This window comes from Tamandua tetradactyla (assembly GCF_023851605.1).
Source record: "Tamandua tetradactyla isolate mTamTet1 chromosome 18 unlocalized genomic scaffold, mTamTet1.pri SUPER_18_unloc_1, whole genome shotgun sequence".
NCBI lineage: Eukaryota > Metazoa > Chordata > Mammalia > Pilosa > Myrmecophagidae > Tamandua > Tamandua tetradactyla.
This window is the reverse complement of record NW_027518250.1, coordinates 2,146,123-2,158,741: the sequence shown is the minus strand read 5'-3', so window position 1 is coordinate 2,158,741 and position 12,619 is coordinate 2,146,123.

Below are 12,619 nucleotides of genomic sequence, written 5' to 3'. Positions count from 1 at the left end.
GCTTCATGAAACAGGAAGCCAGGAGACAAAGCTATCAGATGACACTGTATTTGCCACATGCCCTTCCAGCTGAGAGAGAAGCCCTGACTGTGTTTGCCATGTGCCTTCTCACTTGAGAGAGAAACCATGAACTTCATCGGCCTTCTTGAACCAAGGTATCTTTCCCTGGATGCCTTTGATTGGACATTTCTATAGACTTGTTTTAGTTGGGACATTTTCTCAGCCTTAGAACTATAAACTAGCAACTCATTAAATTACCTCTTGTTAAAAGCCATTCCATCTCTGGTATATTGCATTCCAGCAGCTAGCAAACTAGAACAGTGCATCTTATCTGGTGACATAACTATGCCTTATTTTTGAAAGCTCTTTTAATTACTTTCCTAATAAAATCTGTTTTTATATCATTGAAGTCTGTGTTGTTCATGAATTCAAACCTATAAACTAAGTGGCCACAAATATTACATTGCCTTTCATGTGACAAATAAATAGGAAACTTTTAAAAAAATTGCTCCTTCACCATAGATAGGTTGAAAAGTTGTTAGAGGTTGACTTTTTCTAGTGTGCACTCTACAGTACTAAATCACTTCTTCATTCAAGTTCACACAATTAGCTAACAATACATCCAAAAATACAGACAAGAAATAATTGTTCTTATTCTGTTCCTAATACCAATAATAAAAATTTTTTAAGGAATGACTGAAATAGTATTTTCTTTTTTGTATGCTGTATGGTAGAGGGTACATTTCATTCTTTTTCCATGTGACTATCCCATTAATGCAGCACCATTTATTGAATTTTCTTGGGGGGGGTGCAGAGTACACCGACCAGGAATTGAACCTGGGGCTCCCATGTGGCAAACAAGAATTGTACCACTGAACTGCCCTTGCACCCTGTATTAGTTAGGGTTCTCTGGAGAAACATAATCAATTGGGAACACTTGTAAATATAAAATTTATAAAAGTGTCTCATGTGACTGCAGTAATGCAGAGTCCAAAATCCTCAGGGCAGGCTGTCAAGCTGATGATTCCAATGGAGGGTCTGGATGAACTCCAAAGGAGAGGCTCACCAGCCAAAACAGGAAGACCTGACTCTTCTGAATCCTCCTTAAAAAGCCTTCCAGTGATTAGATTAAGCATCACTCATTGCAGAAGACCCTCCCCTTTGGCAGATTACAAATGGATTCACCTGTGGATACAGTTGATGTGATCATGATCTAATTCTATGAAACATGCTCATTGCAAAAGACAGGCCAGCACTTGCCCAACCAGACAAACAGGTACCACAACTTGGCCAAGTTGACACATGAACCTGATCATGACACACCCCCTTCAAATAGTATTTTAATGTTAATTTCTGAGAAAAGATAAAGAAAGACTGAAAAATGTAGAAACTAAGGGTTTTCTAAGCTCCTCATGCTTGCTTTCTAGAATGAACACACATCTGTGAGGCCAAGGAGACAGGGGTCAGTTGGGCACAGTGACCTGGCTACTAAGTCTGACCATACCATTATGAACAGAGGCAAAACCAGCAGACTTGCTTATGCCTCCATCTCATCATCACATGTCCTGATGCTAGGCTAATGATTTATGTGGTAAAAATACATCTTCAAAAGCAGAGGGTAGGGCAGTGCAATGTTGTCGCAGTGGCAGAATTCTTGCCTGCCATGCCAGAGACCATGATTCAATTCCCAAAGAATGCCCATGCCAAAAAAAGAGAGAGAGAGAAAAAAGCAGATAATACATATTTAAAAATATAAATTATTATTAGCTGCCTCTATTCATATGCATTTTTCTGAACTTTACCAATTTCATTGCTAAGGAACAGTCTGCCATGTTCTCATCTGTTATTAACATTATCTGAATTGCTTCAGAAACAATGCCACTGCATTTTATTCCCCATTCCTCTCATTTTTCTACCAGCATTGTCTTAAACACCAAGAAATAAATAGTAAAATTCTTTGCAAACCAGAAACCACTAGCTGGTTTTTGTGAAGTGAGATTTTTCATAGAAATGCACAAAAGTTGGAATTTTTATTGTCAACTCTTAAACCCTAAGAAAGATATAATAATGGTATTGTGCCCCTAATACAGGGTAATTAATCTGTGGTTTGAATGGACTTACTTTTGCTTCTTCTTACAGTAAGTAACTTGTAAATTTATTTAGCCTACTGGTTCCATAGGAGACAAAATCCTCATAGTTCTCAACTCTCTGGTTGTTGCCTTCAGCATCTTTTGTGGTGGAACTTGTGAGTTAACTGCCAAGCAGTTTTTGCTGATAGAAACTGTGGCAGAGCAGCAAGGAAAGTAGTGCTAATAAGCACAGCTTGGGGAAGGAGATTCTCACCAGGAGAACTCCCCCCAGCACTGGCCATCATTCTGTGGCCATCCAGTGCAGGGCCACCATGTGGACAGTCGACAGGCTGACCACCATGGCCTTCACATCTTTTGTGTTTAGGAAGAGACTATTACACTAGAATTATAAGTAAAATGTTCAAAATTATTGCAAAAGAAAACCTCTTAAAAGTGCTGTGGAATCATGAAGCCCAAGCACACATTTGGCAGATGTATGAAGGCAGAATTATGATATGTTCAAGATCCTGAATGAGGAAAACATTCCTGCCAAGAATTCTTTATCCAGCCAAGATATCCTTCAAAAGCAAGGGAGAGAAAGACAAGTGCTGAGAAAATGTGTCAACAAGAGACTGGCCCTACAAGAAATACTGAAGGGAATTCTGCCAGTGGGAAATAAAAGACAGGTGAGGGGGATCTGGAGGAGGGCACAGAATTGAAGAATACCAGTAAGGTCAACTTAAAGGATAAAAAGAGAAAGGGGAAAGATTATATAGATCTGAGAAATAAAATCCAAAAGATAAAATGTTGGATTCAAGAAATGCCTTTACAATAGTACCTTTGAATGCTAACAGACTAAACTCACCAATTAAAAGATACAGATTGGCAGAATGGATTAAAAAACATGATCCAAGAATAAACAAAAAAAATAGAGCAAAATTAAAAAAACATGACCCATCTATGCTGCTTACAAGAGACTCATTTTAGACACAAAATACAACAGATTGAAAGTGAAACGATGGAAAAGATGTTGTCCTAGTTTGTTAGCTGCCAGAATGCAATATACCAGAAACAGAATGGCTTTTGAAAAAGGGAATTTAATAAATTGCTAGTTTACATTTCTAAGGCAGAGAAAATGTCCCAATTAAAACAAGTCTATAGAAATGTCCAATCTATGGAATCCAGGGAAAGATACCTTGGTTCAAGAAGGTTGATGAAGTTCAACGCTTCTCTCTCAGCTGGAAGGGCACATGGCAAACATGACAGCATCTGCTGGCTTTCTCATGGCTTTACAAAAGGGACCCTCTCCAAAATATTTCCTCTTTTAAAGGATTCCAGTAAGCAATTCCACTTTCAATGGGTGGAAACACACCTCCATGGAAATCATCTAATCAAAAATTATACCCACATTTATGTGGGCCACATCCCCATGGAAACAATCAAAATGCTCCTGCACAGCAATATTGAATGAGGATTAAATGACACAGCTTTTCTGGGGTCTACCACAGATTCAAACTGACACAGATGTGCTATGCAAACTCTAAGCAAAAGAATGCAAAAACAGCTATACTAATATCAGACAAAATAGATATTAAATGTAAAGACATCATAAGACACAAAAAGGAAATTATATATTAATAAAAGGGACAATACATCAAGAAGAAACAGCAATCATAATAAGTTTTTATGCTCCCAATCAAGGAGTTCCAAAGTACATGAGACAGACATTGGCAAAACTGAAGGGAGCAATAGATATTTCAACAATAATAGTAGGAGACCTCAATATACCACTCTCCTCTATAGATAGAACAACCACACAGAAGATCAACAAGGAAAAAGGAACTTAAACAACTTGATAAATGAATTAGACCTAATAGACATATGTAGGTTATTGCACCCCAAAACACCAGGATATACATTCTTCTCTAGTGCTCACACTAGAATGAAGCCAATCTGGTAGGGTCTAAGGTAAATCAGAATACAGGGATAAGAAGGACATTGTCTGTATTTTAGAACTTCACCTAATGTATGAGACCAAAGAAAGAAAGGTTTGTTTTATCTAAAATCTAAATTTTGTTTAGCACATAATCTATTCAACCTGTTGGGAGAGCTCATTTAAACAACCTAAACTCATAGAGCCCAGAACGAGAATGAGGGCTTGCATTTTATATAGTCTAACATAATACCTGGATATATCCCAGAGTATGTTGGGCAGATAATTTAAAATATTGGCAAATTCCATTGAGAGAAGGAGAAAACAGTATGCCATTACTAAGGTTTCCCACTAGCATACCCCTGGTACTGTCTCAAACCTCAGGGACTCCCAAGTCAAAGGCCAAGCTCTTGATCTTGAGACTTGCACTTGTGAAATGTATTTATGTAGCAGATAAGCTTAGTTACTTCTGGAGGGCCTCTTTTGTTGCTCAGATGTGGACTCTCTCTCTTTAAGCCCAACTGTGCAAGTGAAATCACTCTCTTCTCCCTACATGGGACATGGCATCCAGGGATGAAAGTTTCTTTGTCTGCATGGGAAATGACTCCCAGGGATGAGCCTGACCCTGACACCATGGGGTCAACTATGCCATCCTGGAAAAAAAGGGGGGGAAAGCATAACAAATAAGGTATCAGTGGCTGAGAGAGTTCAAAGAGTTGAGAGTCTGTTCAGGAGGTCACTCTTATACAAACTTCAGCTAGATATTGCTATTTGCCATGGTTTGCCAACCTCCAGCCAAAACCTTTCCTGTTTTAACCCTAAAGAACACCTCAGGCTCTATCTGAGATTCTACAAAATTTCATGCACTAAGATTACTTTCCAGAAACCTACAACTTCCAGATGGTTGCTAGGCCAGATAAGACCTGAAACAGAGGGGCCAGTCTCCAGAACATCAGTGAGCTCCATCCCCCAGTCCATATTATCAACAACCCTTTCCAAAATGAAAAAAGTTAGAATTGGCACAGCCCAAATATCCCTAAAAATTGGAAGAAAAATCAAAGGAGAAGGAGGACTTATAACGGAGAAGATAGGATTTAAGAAATGAATATCAGTGCTGAATCATTATATTTTTATTTCTTTTGGTCTCCAGTGTCCTGGAACAACTAGAAGGAAAAATCTGAAATTGTAGAACTATAACCCATACCAAATTCTTAAATGTGTTCTATAATGTAGTTTGAAATTTATTACTTCTCTGTATATATGTTGTATTTCACAACAAAAAATGTTTTGAAAAATAAAAAACAAAAAGGACTTTTTGAGGAATGGCTGGAGTCCCTTGGCTTACACTGATGACATCATTTCTTTGATAGGAAATGCATCATATACTATAGAGGAAAGGTTGCATCATAGGTTCAAAGCCATGGTCTGAAGATGCAGCTGTCCATTTCCAATCAGGAATGTAATGCAGAGCCATGAAAATGTCCTCTTCCCTCTTTTCACTCTCTCATCCACTGTGGTCCTCTCCTTACCAGTGGAGAAACAGGAACACAGTGGCTAGGGAAACACAATTTTCTCTCGGTGATTCTGGAGGTATCTTGCTCTCTATCCTTAGCTAGAGCTATGTGTTCAGATGTTATATACACACAATATCTGGATGGTCAGAAATATCTACAACTGAAACAAAGAACAGATTTCATCTTCTGTGCTCCTCTAACTTAACAGCACTCACAGGAGAGAAGTTAGAGCCTGGAACAGGGCTCAAAAGGAAGGAGGGTGGAGGGAAGAGGCCGTGGGGGCAAGCAGGGTGAGGTTATCCAAGAAAGTTCTTTTTTGATTTTATATCCAAATTATACAGAGCCATGAAATCAGAAAGAAGTGATAGAGCATTTTGTTTTATATAATTTTTTTGGGGGGGAGTCAGGCACTGGGAATCAAACCCAGATCTCCAGCATGGCAGGTGATAACTCTACCACTGAGCCACTGTTGCCCAAAGTGATTGAACATTTTAAATGTATCCACTGCATCTGCTCAGTAAGCAAGAAATTAAAAGGAAAACCTTATCCTTGCTATTCTTGCCTCTTTTTATTCCAAAAGATACCTTCCTATACTTAACATGTATCTGAGTTCTTCAAATGAGGGTTTCTGGAAAAGCTGTGAAAGTCCAAAAGCTGCTCAGCTGTACAGAAAGACAGAAAATGCAAGCCCTGACCAAGCAAGCACCCCTTCACTAATCCTTTTCCCCTTGAATTATGGAATGGGGAAAAATGGTTTACAAAAATACCAGTGTTTTAATAAATTTTAAGCATCTTTGTATCCTTACTACTTCCCAAAGTATAACCCAGGTTCCCTATGTCAGAAGCCAGCATGGTCCCTGAGGCTGGCTAAGCACCAGAAGCACCTAGACAATTGAAATAAAAACAAGAAAAGAGCCTTTCCTGAGCAAATGGTGGAAAACATTATTCTGCAAAATCCTGTGATGACCAGACAAGTTCAAAGACAGCTCACTTGGAGGGAAAACCATGGGGAACAGGTCCCACCTCCCCTTCATGCCTCTCCTCCTGCAGACCTCTGAGAAGTCTTCCCGGCCCCTTAAATCACACTGCTCCCACCCAAGAGAGTTCCTGAGCATCCTGCATGCTGTGCACCTTACAGGATCACAGCTGCACAGTGCAGTGCAGCATCCTGCGTGCAGTGCACCTCATGGGATTACAGCTGCACAGGGTGGCATCCCTCACATCATGCACTTTACGGGATTACAGCTGCATGGCATGGCATCCAGCATGGCATGGCATGGTATAAAGCATATAATATGGTAATGGAAGGGGAGTGAAGCCATGAATTCCTGGGGACAGAGCTGTTCTTAGGAGTTCCAAATGCCCCCTGCCTATCTCCATCCTGGCAGCTGCCAGCCAGGCACCCAACAAATGTTCACCACAGAAAGGAAGTCCAAAGTCATACATTCTAGAGCTAGTTCCTTCCAGTTGTGTGAGATTAGTTAGTTCACTTACCCTCTTAGTTTTCTCCTCTTAAAATGAAAAGACCACAGATCATTGCTAGTGAAGTCTTTTTATTACAGACCCCAAGACAGGAGAAAATGTAGGTAAGGCTGCAGACAGCAAATGGCCCAAAGGGTGTAGTCAGTACATATTTGTTAAATACACTGATGTTTTTCCTTATTTTTCTATTCTCAAGCGACCTGGACAGAAAGCAACTCTATTTCACTTCTGATTGACAGAACCCCTTGTGTAGTACTGTTTTCACAAGGATATGAAATTCAGATCTAGTACTTATATAGTTCCAGCAAGAATGCATGGAAGGGAGCACTGGTTCTGTGTCTGTGGACAGGATCTCAAGAACTTAATGGATCCGATGAATGCATACTTAACTAAAAGTCTCACTGTTTCCAACGCCTGAATGTTAAGCTCCAGGAGGGCAAGACAAGTCTGGACTGTTGCCTTGGGCCCTTCCCAATGCCCAGCACTTGTCAAACACCTGGGAGACACCCATTTGTGGCATATTTCTCAGGGATTGGAGCCTAGTCATACTTAAAAATTGTCAATCATTTCTACCTTCTCTCCCTGTCTCTCATGTCTGTAGCCTAACTCACTGTTCTCCCTCCCCCCCCCTCGTCGGAAACCTCCCGTCTCAGTAGCTTATCTCAAAACTACAAGCCTTCTTGTTATTCTGTCCTTGCCTCTAGCTATCTTCTGCCGCCCTTGCCTAGCAACTACCTTTTAGCTTGTGTAATTGGCTCTTCGAACCCCCTACCCTCTCCCCTACTCCTCCCCTTGTGCAACTGTATATAACCTAAGCTCCCTGTAGCCTCGGGGTCTTTAGCGCACCTGAGCCGCTTCGGTACCTAAGCTTGTCCCATGTAACAATAAAGAAGCTTTGTACTGATTAATTGGCTTCTGGCTCACGTCCTTTAGACCCCTTGCCTCCGGGCAAGCAGGCCCTGCTTACCACAGGTTATATCCCAGCGAGCTCGCCCCCCGAACCACCCGAAGTCTGGAGCTGAAACCGCCCGGCTGCGCAACCGGCTGAAGCTATCCCCGCACCCATTAAATGGGTGGGGACTGCAGGATTAGCAGTGGCTCCAGGGTCCTTGAGGAGGGGACTTACTCCCCAGGAAGGCCAGGCCTGGGACCTGCAGAAGAAGGTTATAAGCTGCAGAGTGAGCTGGCCACAAATTTTGTGAGATATCTCTCAATATTATCTGTAATTATTCTGTCAAAAATACAAACAGATACAGACAACTACAAGTTAACAACCAAATTCAAAGCATGACAAGTACTTAAGGTGAAGTAATTTATTAAGAAAATATATATATAACTAAATTTACTTAGTGCTTCTGAATAATATTTATTTAATAAAGGACTTCTGCAATCATCTTTTATATCTACAGTTGCAAATGACATATCTATCAAAAATCCATAATGCAAAGGCACATGAAGAGATGCTCAATGTCCCTGGCCATTAGAGAAATGCAAATCAAAACCACAATGAGATATCATCTCACACCCACCAGAATGGCCATTATCAACAAAACAGAAAATGACAAGTGCTGGAGAGGATGCGGAGAAAGAGGCACACTTATCCACTATTGGTGGGAATGTCAAATGGTGCAACCACTGTGGAAGGCAATTTGACGGTTCCTTAAAAAGCTGAATATAGAATTGCCATACGACCCAGAAATACCATTGCTGGGAATCTACTCAAAGGACTTAAGGGCAAAGACACAAACAGACATTTGCGCACCAATGTTTATAGCAGCGTTATTTACAATTGCAAAGAGATGGAAACAGCCAAAATCTCCATCAACAGACGAGTGGCTAAACAAACTGTGGTATATACATACAATGGAATATTATGCAGCTTTAAGACAGAATAAACTTATGAAGCATGTAATAACATGGATGGACCTAGAGAATATTATGCTGAGTGAGTCTAGCCAAAAACTAAAGGACAAATACTGTATGGTCCCACTGATGTGAACCGACATTCGAGAATAAACTTGGAATATGTCATTGGTAACAGAGTCCAGCAGGAGTTAGAAACAGGGTAAGATAATGGGTGATTGGAGCTGAAGGGATACAGACTGTGCAACAGGACTAGATACAAAAACTCAAAAATGGACAGCACAATAATACCTAATTGTAAAGTAATCATGTTAAAACACTGAATGAAGCTGCATTTGAGCTATAGGTTTTTTTGTCTGTCTGTTTGTTTGTTTGTCTTTTTTTTGTACTATTGTTATTATTTTATTTTTTCTCTATATTAACATTCTATATCTTTTTCTGTTGTTTTGCTAGTTCTTCTTCTAAATCAATGCAAATGTACTAAGAAATGATGATCATGCATCTATGTGATGATGTTAAAAATTACTGATTGCATATGTAGAATGGAATGATTTCTAAATGTTGGGCTAATTTCTTTTTTTTCTTTAATTAATAAAAAAAAATCTAAACCGAGGGAAAATTACTTAGGACTCAATTTCTTCAACAATGCAATTGCAAAGAAAAAAATAGAACTGAAGGACAAATTTAAAGATTATCAGAGGTTTGAGACATATCACCCAATTGCAAAGTGCAGACCTTATTTGCATCCTGATTCAAAAAAACAGTCTGAAAAACAATGACTAGTGTTTATGTCATTTGAGACAAATGGAAATTTAAACACTGACTGGCTATTTGATGATATTATGGGCTTACTGTTAATTGTAGTTAACTAATAATGTTCTGGTTATTATTTTTTTAAAAGTCCTTATATTTAGACATATTTACTGAAACATTATAGATGAAATGATACACCTGGGATTTGCTTTCTTAATATGGGAGGAGGAAGTAAGTAGGAGTATAGATGAAACAAAATGGGCCATAAGTTTATAATTGTTAAAGCTAGATAATGAGTACATGGGGTCATTGTATTGTGCTATTTCTATTTACTTTTAAAATTTTCCATAATAAAAAGAAAAACAATCAAACAAAAAAAAATCCATAATGCTGGCTTCAAGGTCATCTGACTTTTTTTTTTTACTCTGTTTTCACACTAATTAGAATTTACCCCCCCTTAAACATATACCAAAAAAAAATGTATTATTTAACTTGTTGGTTTTCTTATTCATATACTAAACAAAATCAATTAACCTAGTTTAACTTACTACCAATTAACTCCTTAGCAATGATGCAATCTGTATTCAGATATATTCTTAAGCTACTTACATAAACATTATTTATACCATATCCTAAACTTGTATAAATGTTTTTTTATTTTAAACAACAGACTTCTAAAGCTTTAATAATTCTTTAAAGCACACTACTGAACTCGGTTAGATGAAAACTGAGTTAATCAGTAATTCTCAAAATCTTTTGCAGTGCAGTTTCTTAATTCAAAAACAATAATTTTTTCAATCTTTCTAAAAACAAACCAACAAGGTTTTGCTAGTCTTCTTTCATGTTTATTTTTGACAACATCACCTCACTTATAGGTTCTCATTTGTATAAGTTCTGACCATTTTTCCTCAATAATGCCATTTAAATTATTTCTTTCCATCATTACACTTAACACTGAAAATGCAGTTAAAGATATATGACTCTAAATATGCTTTTCTGGAAATTCAATGATGAAATAAGGAAGAGCTTTTAGTTTCCCTAACAGCTCCATCTCACAGGTATGCACTAACATTAAAACCACATTTTGCATTTGGTCTTTTGTTTGGTTTTGTGTTCCTTATTATGGGTGGAAAAATAGTATGTCTAGGGTGAAGATTAAAGGATGGAGGGTGTCTGTGTTTAAATAGATAAAGTTCATTATCAGGTGGTCTCCCAGGGCCTCTCCATATCTACATTGGCAGAAACAAGTGTTGAAAGATCTAGGATTGAACAAAACCCTGGGATACTTCAGTGATTTTTACTCTATGTTTTTTAAACACTGTGTGGTTTGCAGCTGTTGTGTACCCCATGCAAGCCATGTCCTTTTTCCTGCTCCACTCTCATGGGGCAGCCATGTTCCTTTAATCCTAAATCAATACAGTGGGGTGGAAACTTTGACTGGACTATTTCCCTGGTGCTGAGGCACATCCAGGTGTGGGTGGGACCATGTGATTAGAGGGAGATGTGACTCCACCCATTCGAGGTGGGTCTTGATTCATTTACTAGAGCCCTTTAAAAGAGGAAGCATTTTGGAGAGAGCTTCAGAGCTGACATGCAACCCAGATGTCTGCAGAGGTAAAATAAAAATGCCCCTAGGGAAGCTATTTGAAACCAGAAGCCAAGGGATCAACAGAGGAGAGCCCCATGCCTTCCCTGCAGGCAGGATGTTCCAGACCCACCAGCCTTTCTTGAGGTCAATGCCTTAGTTTGGACATTGTTATGGCTTTAGAACTATAAACTTGCAACTCAATAAATTCCCTTTATAAAAGCCAACCAAAAAAATAAAGCCAACCCATTTGTGGCATGCAGCATTCCAGAAGCTTAACAAACCAATGCAAACACTTATTTACCACTCAAAATATTAAAGAAGTAATTTATTTCATTCTGTTATAATCCAATTTTTTCAAATATAATACCTGGAAACATTCTATAAAGACCATGAGTCACAGCATACAGCATAATTCTCATGATAGGTCAGAGTCAAAGTGTATACCAAAAAATCTAAATTTTTATCACAATTTGAGTTAGCGTTACTGTCTTTTCCATGACATACCCCCACACATAAACACACACAGGCACCTTTATTTTTGGATAAAAGAAAAGAACAAAAACAAAGTTGTTGCTGGTTTTGTTTACAAATTAGTCAAGTTCAATACCAAAACAAAGGAAAAAAGGATTATTAACAATGCTGCTATTTATAGTACAGTTCAAATTCATGAAATAAGAGTGGCTGGCACTTAGGTGTTCAACAAACACCAGCCTATTTGGAGCTGCTCATAAACTCACACTGAACTACACAAGAACAAATAAATCTGTCCTTTCTAATGTGCATGCTTGAGTTTAAAAATATGAAATGCAGTTTATGTTAGAACAAAACTTTTAATAGACCAATACATTTTTTGTAGCTTAGGGTCACATGAAAAAGAATCCTCACTGCCCCTGTGAACCTGATAAAGTAACTACCTATGTATAATCCCAAGGGAAAAGCTAGCAACAAAAGAACATTTGTGGGTGGGCCATGGTGGCTCAGCAGGTAAGAATGCTCACCTGCCATGCCAGAGGACCCAGGTTTGATTCCTGGCGCCTGTCCATGTAAAAAAAAAAAAAAAGAACATTTGTGCAATATCATGCATGCACAAGGCTGAATGGAAATCAGAATGGAGTAAATATGGCTTGCTTTTCTCAGCATTATTCTAGAATGCAGTGCCACATGATGCTGCCATCTCAGTGCCAGCTCTCATCTGTCCACCTGTCCCATGGGAACAGGGCAGGGAAGGAAACTTCTGGGCTCTGATAACACACTTTGAGAGCAAGGAGAATTATATAGAATGACAAATTGTCTTTTTTAATGCAAAATATCTTCAAATAGTTAAACTTTATAGTTTATCTTGAGCTCAACCATCATTATAAGTTCAAAGAGCAAATGCTGTGAAGCCCATGGGGCACAGGAAAAGGTGTGTGGTCAG